The following is a 17298-nucleotide window of genomic DNA, read 5'->3' as shown; positions in this document are numbered from 1 at the left end:
GCCTCGCCAGCCCCCCCTCCCCCCAGCACATGCGCACGCGCACTCGCACGCACCGCTCACAAAGGCCTCTTTATTTAGTCTTCCAAGCAGCTCTCGGTCCATCTGCTGCACTCCATCTCCCCCGCCCCCTTCATCTGGGCTCACAGCGTCCGCTCTGGTCCCCACAACCCGGCCTACACTTGCCGGCAAGAGTGTGATTCGCTTATTTATCTTTTTTTTTTTTTTTTTTTTTTTACGACACACCCATCTCGTGTCAGCAGCTCTTAAATATGTCAAAAGATTCTCTGCCTCACACATCAGAGAGGCAGGAAAACTGCAGGGCTCCCTGAGATGCCATTTCTCACTGGTCAGATTGGCAAAGTGAAAACACTTGATAACACTCTGATAACACAGTTGACGATTGTGGGGGAAGCAGGCACTCTTATCTGCTGCTGATAGCCACGTAAATGAGGAAACTTCTAGCCAGTATTTTGGCAGTATTTATCAAAGTTATGCATTCACATACTTTTGAACCCATTTCTAGAAATTTATCCTATAGCACAAAATACTATATGGGGATGATTATTCAGTGCACCATTGTTTATAATAGCAAATGACTGGAAATAACCTAAATGTCCATCAATAGGGGATGGGTTCAAATGTATAAGGGTATATTCATATGTTGGAATTCTATATATTGTTGTGAAAAACAATGAAGAAATCTTCCATGTACAGATATAGAATGTTCTTTAAGATGTATGTTTATATGAAAAAAGCGAGTTGCAGAATGGTATTGTGAACCAATATATATTTGCTTGTGAATACATAAAATCTTTCTGGAAGGGCACATTCCAGAACTGGGGAATAACCATAAACTAGGTGTGCACGCCTGTTCAGCCCACTGTGAGTCATATCTGGGGCAAAACTCCATGTCACTGGACTACAATAAGCCCCTACTTTGATTGGTAGAGCACAGTGGCATTTGGCCAAAAATTTTTTAAAAGTTTTACAAGATTTAATGTCATTTTAGAGCCAATGTCCAGAAATCCCCAAAAGGTCTTGGCATTTCCCTTTTGCCAATGCACACCAGAACCTAGTACATGGCCAAATGTCTCCATGGGGAAGAACAGGAGGAAGATTTACAACATATATTGGTGGCAGTGTCACAGAGACTTCCTCAGGACACTCAGTCTCCCCCTCAATCAAGGGACTCTGGGGCTGTGAACTCCTTTCAGTCTGGAACTTTGTTTGCTATTTGCTACATCCCTTGGGGTCCATTAGCCACTGCCAAAGGTCATGTGGGTCAACGCATTCTGGTTACCAATGTCTTGCTGCCCATAACAACAAATACACCCCCTTGTGTTTGAGTGTTAAGCACTGATACCAGGTTTATGCCATTGTAGAATCCTGCCACCACCAGCAACACCAAGGGGACCACCTCAATAGTGACATCGTCCACTGTCACACCCAGTCCACAGAGGAGAGCAACCACAGGGGACTGAAGCCAGAGCCTAGTCTCCTTCAACAAGAGAGAGCATTCATGGAAAAATTGTCTTGAAAAAAAAAAGAGAGAGAAAAGAAAATGAATAAATAAATAAATAAAGAGAGAGCAGACAGTTTTCATGGACAGAAGACTTGGATTCAGATGACTCACGGTTCAAGATCCTCAACTCTATCAGATGAATGTGGCAGCCTCAAAAGCTGGAAAAGGCAAGGGAACAGAGTGTCCCCTTGAGCCTCCGAAGGAATATTCCTGCCAACACCTTGATTTTAGCCCAGTGAGATTTGTGTCAGATTTCTAATCTATAGAACTGTAAAAATATATATTTTTGTTGTGTTGTTTGTGGTCATTTGTTACAGCAGCAACAAGACACTGATACAGTCACCTTCCTCTAAAATCTAGCAGACAGCTCCAGGGAAGCCTTGCCTCACTCCTCTCTAGGAGTTGTGGCATCCTCCATCTCCCACGTTCACAGAAGTGGCATTCTGGGTACAAGTCCTGAGCAGTCCTTCTCTAGGGACAGCTCAGTCACTTCCCCAAATTATCTCAGCTTGTCAGTGAGTTATGGGCAAAGATACCCAGTGATTAAGTGGAGAAGAAGGCCACCTTAACCTATTATTATTATTTCATTGGGTACGATCATCTTCTATGGGGGAAGTTGTGCCAAGGAGGGTTAGTGGGATGAGCTTCAGACCCACTGCTGCAGTTGGTCCTGAGGCCATGAATGATATTCAACATCTTCCTCCATGTTATGGGTCCAATTGTGGGTCCCCTCCCCAATTCATACATTGAATCCTCACCCCTAGTATCTCAGGATGTGACCTGATTTGGAGAGAAGATCTTTATAGAGATAATCAAGTTAAAATGAGCTTGTTAAACTGGGTTCTAATCCAGTGACCCTTGCCTTTATAAAAAGGGAAAAGTTGGACACAGAGACAGGCACTCAGCAACTTCAGGAGGCTGTTTCCATGCTCCCCAGGCCAAAAGCTTCTGGCTGGTGTAGAATCTGGTAGGACCATTGGTCCAAGGTAATGTACAGGATCTTGTGTTGGTAAATCCTTGAACAGAAGTCCTGGCAGAAAATACTAACCTGTTCCTGGGACATGACAGTCCCAATCAGGATGAATTATTGCAATTTTTCAGGAAAGAAGTAATTGATTTGCCACTGAGTGGTGGTGCTGTGGTCTGAATGTTTGTGTTCCGAGAAAATTCAGATGATGAAACGGGATAACCAATGTGACAGAATTAGGAGGGGCCTTGGGAGATTAGGTCTTATGAATGGGAGTAGTGCTCTTATAAAAGCGACCTCAGAGAGGTGCCTTGTCCCTTTGCTGTGTGAGGACACAGACAGAAGACACCATCTGTGAACCAGGAAGAAGGCTCTGACCAGACACTGAATCTGCCAGTGTGATCTTGGACTGCCCAGCCTCCAGATCTGTGAGAAATAAACTTCATCTGCAAAGACCTATTTCCAAATAGGGTCATCTTCATGGGTACTGGGGGGTTTAGGACTTTGACATCTTTTGTGGGGACACAATTCAGCCCATAGCAGGTGCTAAGATGGAAAACACAGGCTACCTTAAAGTTGGTGAAATATGGCATGACCTGGGCTCTCCTGAGCCGAGTAGTAGTTAACACATATCTTTATGTAATTTGCTGACCAATATGAGGTATCCTAAATGTAGAAAATATTCGAGATCATTGTACTGGTACAACCCTATGGTTATACACAGGATTGAAACAGCAACAAATTTCAAACAAAAAATTTGGTCCCAAGTGGCCTATTGTTTAAGTTGAATTTATGCCCTGGCACCATGTGAAAGGGTGGGGCTCCCAGGATTGACAACTCAGAGAACCCCAGCTCTACCGAGCGCCCTCGTCTCTGCTGATGAGGCTGTGTCTGTGACTTGAGGGCCCTGTGACAATAGTCAAGGTGAGGCCAGTTCTTCTCATGTCCTCTCTTGCTGTCTTTGCAGGTAACAAGCACAGTCTCATCCCAACACAGCTTGGAGGCCAATATTAGAGTCACAGCTACAAGCAAATGCCTTCACATTCAAATAAAAGAGGGACCAGGCTTCTCTGAGTGTTCCCACTGCCTGGAAACTGCATGGGACCCCAGTCAGTCCCCACCATCCCCAAGACCCTGTTCACCTTCACTGGAAGGGGCTGAGCAGCAGGGAGCTGGGTGGAGCCAGGCAGGGGCAGCCCTGCGTCTGGGTCTGGACACCCGTCCCCAGCCCCTGCCCCATCCTCTCCTCTCTGCCAACCTCTGCTGACGCCCAGTGTGCCCCATGGGTAGACATATCCAAGTGATGACAGGGTCTTGCTAGAGACAATACTTATCTCCAAATCAGTGGTCAGTGGTGGAAATTAAATGCACCGTCTGAAACTGATAAGGCAGATCTTTGGGGATGAGAAGGTCTTGAAGTGCTTCTTAAATGCTTTTTTTCATTATGCCTTTGGTCAGGCAGCAAACCTTCACTGAGGGTCTACTCGTAGCTGGGTGCTGTGCTGTGAGCTGGGGTGCAGGGGTGCAGGGTCAAAGCAGTTTCTGCCCCTGTGAAGGGGAGGGGGGGAGAGAAGGGGGGAGAGAGAGAGAGAGAGAGAGAGAGAGAGAGAGAGAGAGAGAGAGAGAGAGAGAGAGAGAGAGAGAGAGAGAGAGAGAGAAAGAGAGAGAGAGAACTGTTAGTCATGCAAGTGAATAAAAGCCTGCAAACCATAACAGAAGCCAAGAAGGAAAACGCAGGCAGGAATGGGCACGCAGCCCTCAGAGTCCCGGCCCAGTGGGGTGGGCAGTCAGAGAAGGCTTTTCTGGAGAGCTGAGGGGCCCTGAAGGAACAGCGTCCCAGGAGCTGCCAGCGCTGCACAGGCCATGGGGGGACCTCTCTGAGTGCCATGAGCAGGGCAGGCTGGCCTCCTGCCCCTGCCCGCGGAGGCTCGGTGAGGTCCTGGCGACAGCGGGCCCAGGCTGGAACTCTGCGCCTCCAAGGCAGGGCATTTGCCTCCAAGGCAGGGCTTTTGCCTCCAAGGCAGGGCTTTTTCTGTCAGGAGTGGCTTTCACAAGCGCTGCTCTGAGAAGGCATCAAAGAGACCACATGAGAGAGAAAGCAACCATTCTGCAAAGGAACAATACCTCAAAGTCCTTTCTCTGGAAACTATAAGGAGGCTTCCCAAGGGCACTGGATTCTGTGGAAAGGGTTCCAGGAAGGCTTCCAAGACAGGCAGTCAGGCCCAGGGAAATGAGAAGGGGTGCAGGGCAGTCACTGGTGCAGGGTGGGGAGGGAGGGGGAGGACTGGGGGAGGGGGAGGCAACAGGGTGCAGGGGAGCCCCCAGGGAGGAGTGAGAGGGCGCCTCTATGCCTAGAGCTTGCACTTCTTCCAGGAAGCCCTCCCTGCAGCCCTTCTCCTCGCCAGGGAACCACCTACCTGTCATCTGCCTCTAATGCAGGCATCAGGGCTGTCCTTGTCACACAGCACTGCAGTCCATCAGGCCTGGCCAGACGCAGGCGCAGGGGCCTCCCCCAGTGGAGCAGGCACTCAGTTATGCCCACGGAAGAGGAGTGAACAAACTGGCCTGAACTTTGCACTGGGCAGCACTTGCTCTAGGATCTGGGCTGATCTTCTCCACGCCTGGGTCTGGGTGAAGGACAGGGTCAAGGACACAGGCATGGCCAATATGATTAACAAATGCCACTGCACTGCCTCACCCTGGGTTGGACCTCCTTCAGGGTCCAAAGGCTGGGGTCACAACCCTGTCACTGCCTTGGTCTCTGTTGTCCCATACTATGAAAATATAGCAATGGTTTTTCTTGTTCTAAGTCATTCCCTACTTGTGGTTAACTTTTATGTATTTATAATATTTCTTCCACATAAATAAATATACATATTAGAAAATAATGTGGCATGGGTTCTCAATCTCAGCACTATTGACATCTTGGTGGGACCAGATAACCTTAGTGTGGGCAGCTGTCCTGTGTATTGCAGGATGTTTAACAGCATCTCTGGGCTCTACCCACTAGATGCCAATAGCACTACTTCCCTAAGTTCCGATGACCAAAAACATCTCCAGACACAACTAGATCATTGCAAAATCATTCCCAGTTGAGAACCACTGTAACACTGTGTCAAGCTGACTGGGAAATGTGATTCCTCTTGTGTAGGCCAAGTACAGCAGGACTGAAGAAATACTCTTGAGTATTCCAGAGGGGTCCTGGAGCCCTGCCTGCATGCCCTTCCTTCGGGGAGCTGTGTGTTGCCAGCCCATCTGCCCCTCTGTGCAGCCTGGCTTTGATCTGGGTCACCCTGGGCCTCTCCTTTTTCTTTTGCTGCATCTTGGACAGCAGCAGTTGGAGTCTTAATTCTTCTCTCTCAGGAGGTCTGACCTCCTTGTGAAGACTGTTCCACCTCCATCACCCTCCCCTGTCCAGACTGCATAGGGAGGGGTGTCAGAGGGTAGCCTCACTCCTATCACAGTCTGGCCACCCTCTCTGTCCCACCAGGATACCCGTGGTGCTGGAATGTTCCATGTCCTTGTATCTTGACATGCTAGAGTGGCTGTACTGCATTATACTATGGTAACCCTGTGATCTCCACTACCCACTATTTACACTATTTATGCTTTCCATAGCCATGCCTGATGACTGCGATGACCTGCCCTCGGTGATCCATGCTAGGAAGTCTCTAGATTAGAACAAATAAGGTCTGCACTGTGGTGATTTTCCACCCCCACCTCTACCAAGATGCAGTTGGTAACTTAGAGAAGTTACCAACTTGGAAAGAACAAATCTCTGCTCTTCCCAGATAGGCCAGCACCTGCTGGGTGGGACCCTCCTCAGAGGCTCTGCCCAAACTCGAGGGCTGCACTTGCCCCTCCTCCATGGACACCCATGCCCAGCAGCCTGTTCCGGGAGGCTCCTGAGGCCAGGGTCTGGAGCCTTCGGAGCCACAGGTTTCTGTTGTTTATAATTACCCATTTATTGCTACAAAGCCTGGATTTTGCTGAATCTGTGTGCTGAAATCAGCCAAGAAATTGCTGCTATTTACTTTTTCAGGAAGGCACTTGCTTCCGAGGTTGTCAAAGGCATTTCCATGCTATGTCTCTCTGTGTCTTTCAAAATAAAGCACTGGGTTTTATAAAAACCTATTAGAGTGTGATCTGTTTAGTGATTTTTCCCACTGACTTAAATCCTGAAAGCAAGAGAATCAAAGACTCCCGTGGTGTGGTTTAGATTGCATTTCCTTTTCCTATGTTCGGGACCTTGGGGATTTTCTAGGCTAACTTCTTCACCTCAACAAAGGAGGAAACTGTACCGTGGAGGCCCCAGCTGCTTCATCTGCGGCCCCACCCTGGCTAGTACCTAAGCTAGGACCAGAATGCAGGATCCCTGGCTCCTGGTTCATGGCACTTTTGACCACTCTTGCTTTTGGTTTTGTGACATACAAGGCTATAGGGAGAGGTAAAAGAGACCCAAGTGCTTGGTATTAACGAGATGAGACGCAGTAAGGCCTATGCCAAGCAGTAACCTTATGGGAGGGGAGTTATGCTGCCATCCGCACAGGAAGAGGACATGCCTTTATCAAATCAATCCATTTATACACTCAGCCTAGGAATGAAAGAAAAAGTAATATTCTGTCATTTGGGAGTTTTATAAGGGAATGTCCTCCCTGGACTACAAAACAAAGCATTCATCTTTTATGCTATAAAGGGAAGGCCTGTGTTGTTTACAAAAATAAGTCTTGGCACAGGTGCTGAGGCACTGACAAGTTTCTGGCTCCACTTGACCACCCTCTTGCAGGAAGTCTGGCCTGGCCAGGAGGCTCTGGGCTGAATGGTATTGGCATCAAGCCTGCAATTCACACATGCTGCCACTAAGTGGCGGCAGGTAGGATGGCCAGGTGGTCCAAATTCACAGAGATTGCTATTCAGGTTTCTGGATCAGAGGGTGTTTTTCTTTTTCCCCTAGAGAAAGGGACCAGAAATTTCAGAGGTTTGTTATTCTCTAAAGGGTTAAGAACCAGGGTTATGAATGATAATTAAATTTTTTTTCAGGGATCGATACTAACATGCTTCAAGAATGAAAAGAATAATCAGTGAAAAGTTTTCCTGGCTCCAGCCACTAGTTTCCTTCCCATGGGTGACACACATTTTTGAGTTTCCTGTGATCCTTCCAGAAGGGCTTTACAATTGCATAGGAGCATCTATAGGCTCACTCTCTTTTCCTTTTTTTACTCACATGGTGGCATACTATACACATATTTTGCTCTTTGTTATTTTACTTAATATATATATCTTGGAGAATTTCCTGTGTTCATTCATCTTTCCTTCCTCTTTTACGGCCACATACTATTGCAGTGTTTGGATGTTTCCTTATGCATTCCACAGTCCCCTATTCTTGGATATTGAGGCTGTTTACAGTCATTTTCTATGCAAACAATAACAATAAATAACTGCTCATGGCTATGTTGCACATGTATGATATGCAGTAGAAAAAATTCCTAGAAATATAATTCTTAGGCCAAATGGCATGTGCATTTGTAATTTTGACAGAAGTGATGTACTTTTCCTCCACAGAAGTTGTAGGGATTTGCACTCCAATGGGCAGCGATTGAGCCTGCCAGTTTCCCCTTGACCTCTGGAACATATTGTGTTACTGAACTCCTAGGTCTCTGATAGGTATACACAATGGGATCTCATTGTAGCTTTAATTTGCATTTCTTATTATGAATAAGGAAGAACATATTTTCAGATACTTAAAAGTCATTTGTATTTCCTTTCCTGTGAACTGTCTGCTTCTTACTTTTTGCTTGTTTTTTTTTTAGTTGCTCTTTTTTTCTTATCTATTGGTCTATGCTATTCATATATTAGGGAAATTAACTGTCATAGGAGCTGCAAATATTTTTTTCCTGGTTTACTGTTGACTTTGCTTATTGTGGTGGTTGCCATGCAGGAGTTTTTCTGATGTCAAATTTAGCAATCTTTTATAATTATTGCTTTTTGGTTTTGTGGCATACATAGAAAGGCCTTCCCACCCCATGATTCTTTAAAAATTCTCTGAATAGTGATGGCTGGCTCAAGCCCACCAGATTTAGGGGTCCTGAGTGAGGCTGGGGGCAGGCCAGTAGCTCTGATCCTGTAGACTGTGGACATCAGCCACTATGGCTGCTGGGTGCTGGGTGGGGGTCTCATGCCCAGTGACTGGCCCAGAGCTTGCTCATGGGAAGATCTTGAGGGAGATTGTTGAAGGGAACTGCATGGAACCTGCTGGCCCCAACACATCCACGTGGGGTTGTATGGATCATCTTCAGGCACAGGTTTCTGGGTTCCTATGAGATTGGACCACATTAGAGTAAGGCACTTGCACCTGATACTTAAGCTTTAAGGCTATGGAATCTTTTCTTCCCAATTGTTGCTATCCAGTCATCAGCATTTGGAGAAAGGCTTGGGCCACAGAAGGCTTGATGAAGCTAAACTTTTGTTGGCTGGGTGACCAGACTGTTGTAGCAGGTGGAAAATAAACAGTGAAGATGTGCTCACGTGAAGGAGGAGGACGAGGAATGGGTCAGGAACCTGCTTTGGGCCTCAACCTTTGCTGCTTTTGTTTGGCACTTTGGCCGCAAAGCTGTCCTAGCAGGATCAGCCCCCCAGCTGGGGGCTCTTGCTCTTTGGGTCAGTGCATTTGGTGTATTTGGGGAGGGGAGTAAAGTGGGAAGGAGAGAGGGAGTCCCTTGTCCTCAGGACTTCCCACACCACAGGCTTCACCTAATCCAGCCAAAAGCAGAGAACGGAGGGCCAACTGGATCAGGGGGAGGGAGGCACAGCCCCGCTCTGTTCAGACAAGGCATCCTGTGCGCTTTTCCAGAACCACATCTGCGGTAATGAGAACTGAATGAGAAGGCCTGAGGGTCAAAGGTGACACCAATGTGTCCGGCATGACCTTCAAGAGGAGTATTTGCACAGTGGGGGGCGGGTAACTGACTCTCCTTGGGATGTGTGTCCATGTCTGGGAGTGTGTGCTCCCCAGAGCCGGGGAGGAGGCTAGGGTCCTCTCCACTCAGTACAGCGCGCAGAGAAAGGCCTGGAGCGAGGCCCTGGGGCTGGGGGCTAAAGCAGCACTGGGTATAAGAAAGGCGGTGCTGGGGTGGTTACCAGGCACTAGGAGAGAGGACTTGGAATCCAGCGCATGCCTGGGGGGTCTGAGGTGGGGAGACAGCAGGGGGCCGCCCCTGCCAGGTGGGGCTTTTGGAGGCCGCAATCCCTGAGGGTTTCTCGCCCGGGGAATCCAGCACACAGCCACGCGGGGCCAAGCAAGCAGGGCGCGGTCGCCTAGGTCCCTTCGCGCCGTACGCTCTCTGGCGCCCGCCAGGTGGCAGCGCAGCGCCTGGGGCAGGGTGCGGGAGCCTTGCCGCGTTCACCTGTTCTATCCACGGGAGGACCAGACCCCTACGCTCCTGAGCCAGCAGGTCCGGGGCACGCCCGGGAATCTGTGTGCTCCCTAGGGCCCAGGGCGGTTGGGGCGCCGCGGCTTCCAGAGCCTGGGCTCCATTCCCGGTCCCCAAGACCAGCCCCGCAGGACCCAGGTCCCAGGTCCCAGGTGCACCCGCCCGCCCTGCGACTGTCCCAGAGCCAGGGCCGGGAGGCGCGGGGCTCCTCGCGGCGCCGGGCACGAACGAATCTTTGTCTTCCCTTTCTTCCCGCCGCGCGGTCTCGCCGGGAAGCATTCTCTGACCCCCGTTTTCTGGGCGGGGGTGGGGCGGGGGCCGCGAGAGAGGCCGGGGCGGGGGCGCGGGCCAGCCAGCCTCCGGCCAGTGCGGGGTGCGCCCCGCAGCCGCGCCGCGTGCGCCGGGCAGAGGCGGCCCTGCGTGCCGTACGCCGCGTCCGGGGCGCGCCTGCCGCTATTCAGCTTCCCGGGCTCATTAGCAGTCTCGGTGTGCGGCTCGGCGCGGGCTCACAAAGAGCTGCGGCGGCGCCCCGCGCTCGGCCTCGCGGACGGAGCCGGCGGCGGCGGGGCGGGGGCGGCGGCTCATCCGCGCAGCCCCGCGCCTGGGCCAGGTAAGCTGGGGGGCCCGGGCCGCCTGACTCGCCTGCGGCGGCAGCCTGGGGGCGCCCGGGTCGGCGGCGGGGGGTGGGGGGGTGGGGGGGCGGATGCGGCGGCCCCATCTCTCTGTTCCTCGGACCCGGCGGGGCTGCGGGCGGCCGCAGAGAGGGACGGTCGGCGGGGCTGGGAGCCGCTGGGATCTGGGGGTGCAGACCACCGGCCCCACTCTTCTCGGACCGTCTCGAACACCCCTCCCCCGACCGGCTGGCGGGCGCGGCGGGGACGAGCCGGCGGCTCGCGCATCCCGGGCGGGGGGCTCCGCGGCGAGGGGCGACCCGGCGCGGGCAAGAGGCGCTGGCTGCCGCCGGGGTCCTGCTGGGCTGGCTCGAGCGTTCCGCGGCCCCTCTTGGCGCTGGCACCAAGTCCCTGTGCCGGGCGGCAACTCCCGAGTTTGGGGTCGCTCTTGGGTTCGCTGCCTCCAGAGAACCTGGTCCCTGATCTTGGCCCTCTCCCCTTTCTCCCTATAATGAGAGAAAAACTCAATTAAAAATTCTTCACCCTGTTTCCCTTGGGCAGCCGGCGCGGGGCTGGGGGCGCGGTGCGGACCTGCCGCTTGGCCGTGCCCCTTCCCCACGGCAGGCACAGCCTGGCAAAGCTGCTGACAGGAGATTTGGCCACAGATGATCAGGGCGGACGTGGGGCTCCTGTCCCCCAAGCACTACTTCATGCCAGGCGGTGGGCGGCGGGCCTGGGCGGGCCAAGGCTGGGGGTGAACTTCCCCTGGCGCGGAGGGCCGGTGAGGAGGCTGCCCCCCAAGGGGCCTGCCCTGGGAGCCTTGCGGAGAGCGGAGCCAGCCGTAGATGGAGCCCGCTAGTCTTAACTTAGTATTGACTTGCAAAAGAAAGACTTTTAGTTTTTTTCAGATGAATTCAGATACGACCTGACGGGGACCAGTCTTAAATCTGTGCTTAAGTGTAGTCAGCTCATCGATGGTCATGCCGAAGGCAAAGCACCCCAAATCTCAGCACTTGCTCCTGGCACTTCGACCCTGGGTCCCTGGACTGAACTGTCTCCAGCCCCTTCAGTCTCCTGTCCCCCTTTCTGCTTATTATTATTTTTTTCTCCTTTTTGTCTTTGAGAAAAGACAATGGTTTTAGGAATAATGACCTGAAAGCTTTCAGGGTTGCAGTGGGACAACTTTTCCTAAGGCACAACCCAGCAGGTGCTGGGAGCCTGCAGGTGGCTTCTCAAGCCTCTGGGTTAGGGTCCTTCAGGTGAGGTAAGGTAGGGGCCGCTAGAGCAGGCAGGTCTCCCTGCCCTCTGCCCTCACTCCTGGGTGGCTGTAGGTCCTGGCTCCCACACCTGCTCCCGGCGGCCTGGCCTGGAGAGGTCTTCTAAGCTTAGGAGCTCCTGTCATTGACACAGACACAGAACCTGCTGGGGCTCTGGGTGGTGTCCAGGTGGTCAGTGGATGAGCTGGAGCTTGTCGGTTGTCAGCTGGCTGTGTTGGCAGCTCTCCCCCGTGGGCACCAGCAGCGCTGCTGGGGAGGCCCTGGGAGTGGGCTCTAGAGCAGCGCCGGGGCTGGGTGATGGCACTAGCCGGGGGACACCCGAGGGTGTTTGCTCTCATTCGCTAGGAAGCATGATCTGTGCCCTTCCCCACCGCCTGCCTTTCCATCCCTGAGTTCCTGGGCTCCTGGGCTGGGAGAAGCGCTGGCCGAGTACACAGGGTGTGAGCGGGAGAGGCAGGTGGCGCTGGGAGGAGGGGAAGGCGGTGATGGTCAACTCCTTATTCTCTTCCACCCTGCTTGCTTTCTGGGGTACCCCAAGCCCGAGTTGTGGCTTATTAACGTGTTTGTATAACCACTCCTTGAGTAGTTCCAATTCTCTCTCTCTTTTTTAAAATATTAGCTTCACAGGAATAATTGGTGGTGATAGATTGTGAAATGGAGGCGCATAAATATCCAGTTTGCCAGCTGAGCTAAGACATGCTAGATAAAAATAAAAGATAATTGTAAAAGACACCAGTCGCACCCCTGGAAGCTGAGAGGGGGTGATAAAAACACCTTGATTTTTCCTAGACAAAACTGAGGAACTCAGAGGAAAAACACGTTTGATGGTGAGGTTAGCATGGGGCTGGGCTTTGTTGCATTGGGCAGCAGTGAGGGCTGTTGGAGTGGGGAGCATGGGGGGCTGAGGCCAGATCCAGAGGCCCTCTCCAGGCCTCAGCTCCTTCTCAGCATTCTTTTTTTTTGAGACAGAGTCTCACTCTGTTGCCCAGGCTAGAGTGCCATGGCATCAGTCTAGCTCACAGCAACCTCAAACTCCTGGGCTTAAGCAATCCTTCTGCCTCAGCCTCCTGAGTAGCTGGGACTACAGGCATGTGCCACCATGCCCACCTAATTTTTTCTATATATTTTTAGTTGGCCAATTAATTTAATTCTATTTTTAGTTGAGATGGAGTCTCACTCTTGCTTGGGCTGGTTTTGAACTCTTGACCTTGAGTGATCTGCCCGCCTCAGCCTCCCAGAGTGCTAGGATTACAGGCGTGAGCCACCATGCCCGGCCCCTTCCCAGCACTCTTGTCTGTTCTTTGCCCTGCACACCTGCCCTTGGGACTCAACAGGTATGGACTTTAGGTGACACCATGGTGTGAAGTCTTGGAGAAACCTTTACTGTCCAGGGGGGGTCTGAGAGGGCTAGGGGCATGGAGGCCCTGAACATGTTGGCCCTGAACTGGCTGGCCTCAAGGACCTTCCAGAACAAGCTGCAGAAACCCACATACCCTGCTTTGCAGCCTGGCCCTTGAGAAACAAGGAGAGCAAGAGAGAGCCCTGGGTGTGGGTGGTGGTCCTCACTGAACCACTCACAGGTGCCCTTGTGGCGCTGTCCTTGGTTTCTCACCCTTGCTGTGGCTGTGAGTGCTGGGGACGAGTAGGCACTGGCAGGGAGTGATGTAGCCTCTGACCGTCAAGCAGGCATCCCCAGTGCAGGTCACGTTCGAAATGATTGTTCACTGAGGCCACCTGGGGTAGCCTGGCAGGGGTTGGGGTGATTCTCATTTGTTCCCTTGGAAGGTGGTGGGCCAGGTGCCCACAGAGAGGACTCTCTGGATTCTTCCCTCTCCCTAAGTCCTCCACCCACCACCTGGGTTGGGTCCAGCTTGTGTCTCTGAGCAGCCTGCTGGCACAGGCTGAGTCAGCTGTCGTGGGCACTGTCTTCTCTTGCCTCTCCTGAAGCCAGTCCTCCCCTCTCTCCCTGTCCAGACACACAGAGGAGCCCAAGGAGGCCAGTGACCTCAAGGTCACCCAGTCAGGCTCTGTCCTTGGAACCCTACACATTGGTGGGGTGCCACTGCTATGTGAATTATGATTTCTGTGCTGGCTTTGGGGTTTCCCAGGGTTGGGCTTTGGGCTACCCGTTGGCATGTTGGGCCCAGGCCAATGTATCTCCTTTGCTCAAGCCTCCAGTGGCTCTCCAGTGCCCACTCCACACCCATGTTCCTTGGCCCAATTTTCTCAAGTCCCCTGCCCCAAGCATGCTTCCTCCAGTCTGCCCAGGCTCTAGGCAGACAGGCTCACTGACTATGTTTGCCCTGGGCTGTCCCCACCCCACCCCACCCCTACCTGCCACCTTGGCTCAGGGTCCTCTTGTCCATCCTGGATGGTCCCAGCTGAGTGTGAGCTCTTCCCTTCTTTTTTTTTTTTTTTTTTTTTTTTGAGACAGAGTCTCGCTTTGTTGTCCAGGCTAGAGTGAGTGCCGTGGCGTCAGCCTAGCTCACAGCAACCTCAAACTCCTGGGCTTGAGTGATCCTTCTGCCTCAGCCTCCCGAGTAGCTGGGACTACAGGCATGCGCCACCATGCCCGGCTAATTTTTTATATATATATCAGTTGGCCAATTAATTTCTTTCTATTTATAGTAGAGATGGGGTCTCGTTCTTGCTCAGGCTGGTTTTGAACTCCTGACCTTGAGCAATCCGCCCGCCTCGGCCTCCCAAGAGCTAGGATTACAGGCGTGAGCCACAGCGCCCGGCCAGCTCTTCCCTTCTTATCCCTTGGTCCTCAAGTTTGCCAGGCTGCTCTTGCCTCAGGAAATTTGCACCTGTTGGTCCTACTCCCTGGCATGTCCTCCCCCAAGACGTCCACCTGGGCTTGCTCCCTCAATTATTTTAGTCCTCTATTTATATGCCAGCTCCCCGGCCACCCTACATACATTAGCATCACTTCCCCCTTCTTGTTAACCCCGTTTGTGTTTCTTCTTAGTACTTAAAATTCAGTGTGTTCTTTATATACTTGTTTGTTTATTGTCTGTCTCTTACCACTCAAATGTAAGAGACTTTGTTCACCTCTGGATCTGCAATAGCTAGCATAGTGCCTGGCACATAGTAGACCCTCAGTGCTATTGTTGGATGAATGAATGAATGAAGCCCAGGAGCATCAGTCTTCTTTTCAGTACATGCCCGGCTCCCCGCTCCTTTCCCCGAGACCCAGAGCTGGAACTGAGCTGTATTCACATTTGGATCCCTCCTGGAACATAGCACAGAACCTTGTGCTCAGTGGGCGGTCGGGAAGGAGCTGTAGAATTGTACAGTGCAAAGTCAGTTTTCACGTAGGCCAGAAGAAAACACGGTTGGGAAGATAAGCCAGCCCAAAGAGTGGGCCTTCGGATTCTGCACAGAAATTTTCCTTTTTGGATTTTTGGTTGTTTGGATTGTCTGCCCCCAGACAGTACCTGCTGCCAGAGCCAGCTCTGCGTCTCCCTGCAGTCACCTCGGATACGGATGCATTGGGAAGGAGGCACTCTCACCCAGGTTCCCTTCCTCCTCCATCTGGGTGTTTCTAAACTTGTCTTGTACCTAATGTCAGACTCAGTGTCGTGGGGCCCCCAGCCACTCTGCCTTCCCTCCCAGAAGCCTTCCCCTGCTTGATTTTCTCCTGCCTGTGTTCTGGCATGGCCAGGTAAGGGGCTCTGGTTTTATGAGAAAGGCATTGGGAGGTAGGAAAAGAGGGTGGGATTCGGAGTTATGAGAGCTTGATTCCAACCTGGCTTTGCCACTAGTCCTGGGGGCCTCGGGCAAGTCACCGGCCTTGGGAGTCTTTCTCGGCATCTGTAATACGTGCATTATACCTCTTGCCTGTGGTTGTTTTGAGGCACAAACGAGATGCAATATTGAACTGACGCGAGATATTTTATGACAGCAAGGGCTTGGTGGTGTGCCTGTGTAGCCTCGGGCCTGTGTGGCTTCGCTTATTGTCTTGGGAGTTTTAAGGTTCAGGTTTTTGAGTTATAACCACAGTTTAATAAGAGAATGTGGTGTAGGCGCTTCATAAACTCTGTAGAGTGCTGTTCTAATATAAGGTGCTACATCTGTTGTTGTGTGTTTGAAGGATCAAAATTAAGAAAGAAAAAATATGTGGTTGAGATTCCTGCATTGGACTGCGAAAATATTTTCATCCCTAGAGGTTTTCTGGAAACTGAAGCACTCTAACATTTGACAGTGGTTTTTGCTGGAGAAGCCACTGGAATTAAACACACGTTGTGGGGCAGTTGTGTCTGTTGAGTTCTGTTTGTCTTTGCTATTTTTTTCTTTGTCTGTTTGGTCTTACTATGTTGTTGCCCAGGAGGCTGGTCTTGAACTCCTGGCCTCAAGCGATCCTCCCTTATCAGCCTCCTGAGTAGCTTTGTTTGCTGTTTTAAATAATGTCCAGACAAATCCAAGAGGCAGGTCTTGTTGTCTTATCTCCACAGGGGGAAGACTGGGGACCAGGCAGCTGTGACTTGCCCAAGAGCGCGCTGCCGCTGCAGGGAAGCCCAGCACGTTGGGACCTGCACTGAAGAGTGTGCGAGGCTCAGACTTTATCCGCATGTCCTACTGGGGCCTATTTTGCATCAGATTTGTTTTTAAACATGGGGTGGCATGACTAGGAGTTATAGCCACCTGTGTGGCAGGTACAGAGGTTAATTTTCAACATGTGCCCAGAGAATCTGATGGCCGAGGGTTGGAAAGTCACGGAATTGCCACAGATGACCCAGGGCCCATCATGGAGATGGGGAGGGGCTTGGGAGCTTGCTCTCCAGGAGAGCTGCATCGCTGGTGGCTCCCTAAGGTGCTTTCCTTTCGTCACTTGACACTAACATTTGCACTTCCTGTCCCTAGAATCAACAGTGCAGAGAGACGCTTGGTTCTGAAATACTCAGGCACCTGTTCTGCACAAACTGTAATTAATGAGTAAATAGTGAATAAAACAACATCATTTATGATTTTCAGTTGAGATATATATGTACGGTTATACACCGCATGACGATGTTTCAGTCAACAATGGATTACATATATGATGGTCCCATAGATTATAATGGAGCTGAAAAATGATGTAGTAATCATGTCATAGAGCAATGACTTAATTTTGTAAAATAAGTTTAGCTTAGCCTAAGTGTACAGTGTTTATGAAGTCTATAGTAGTGTGCAGTAAAGTCCTAAAACTTCACATTCACTCACCATTCACTGACTTACCCAGAGCAACTTCTATCTAGTCCTACAAGCTTCATTTATGGTAAGTGTCCTATACAGGTGTGCCTTTTTTTTTTTTTTTTTGAGACAGGGTCTTGTTCTATTGCCCAGGCTGGAATGCAGTGGCATCATCGGCATCATCACGCCTCACTGCAATCTCAAACTCCTGGGCTCAAACCGTCTTCCTGCTTCAGCCTCCTGAGTAATTAAAACTATAAGCGCACGCTGCCACGCCCGGTTAAATTTTTTGTTGTAGAGATGGGTGTCTTGCTAT

The 17298-nt window shown here is 51.3% G+C and overlaps 1 protein-coding gene across 4 annotated transcripts in view; it reads left to right on the top strand.

Annotated features, from left to right (window-relative positions):
- The first annotated feature begins 9899 nt into the window (after positions 1-9899).
- APBA2 (amyloid beta precursor protein binding family A member 2) overlaps positions 9900-17298 on the top strand; it is a 217462-nt gene continuing 210063 nt past the window's right edge. The window contains exon 1 of one of the 4 annotated variants that reach the window (XM_012764602.2): positions 9900-9940. The gene's annotated coding sequence lies outside the window, so the exon portion shown is untranslated. Of the gene's footprint in view, positions 9941-10465; positions 10530-17298 lie in introns of those variants that run through there. The other 3 variants (XM_012764605.2, XM_012764600.2, XM_076004825.1) reach the window with 3 other exon arrangements.

Source organism: Microcebus murinus, chromosome 7 (genome assembly GCF_040939455.1).
Source record: "Microcebus murinus isolate Inina chromosome 7, M.murinus_Inina_mat1.0, whole genome shotgun sequence".
NCBI lineage: Eukaryota > Metazoa > Chordata > Mammalia > Primates > Cheirogaleidae > Microcebus > Microcebus murinus.
The sequence above is the reverse complement of the archived record's forward strand: the minus strand, read 5'-3'. Positions and strand labels throughout refer to the sequence as shown.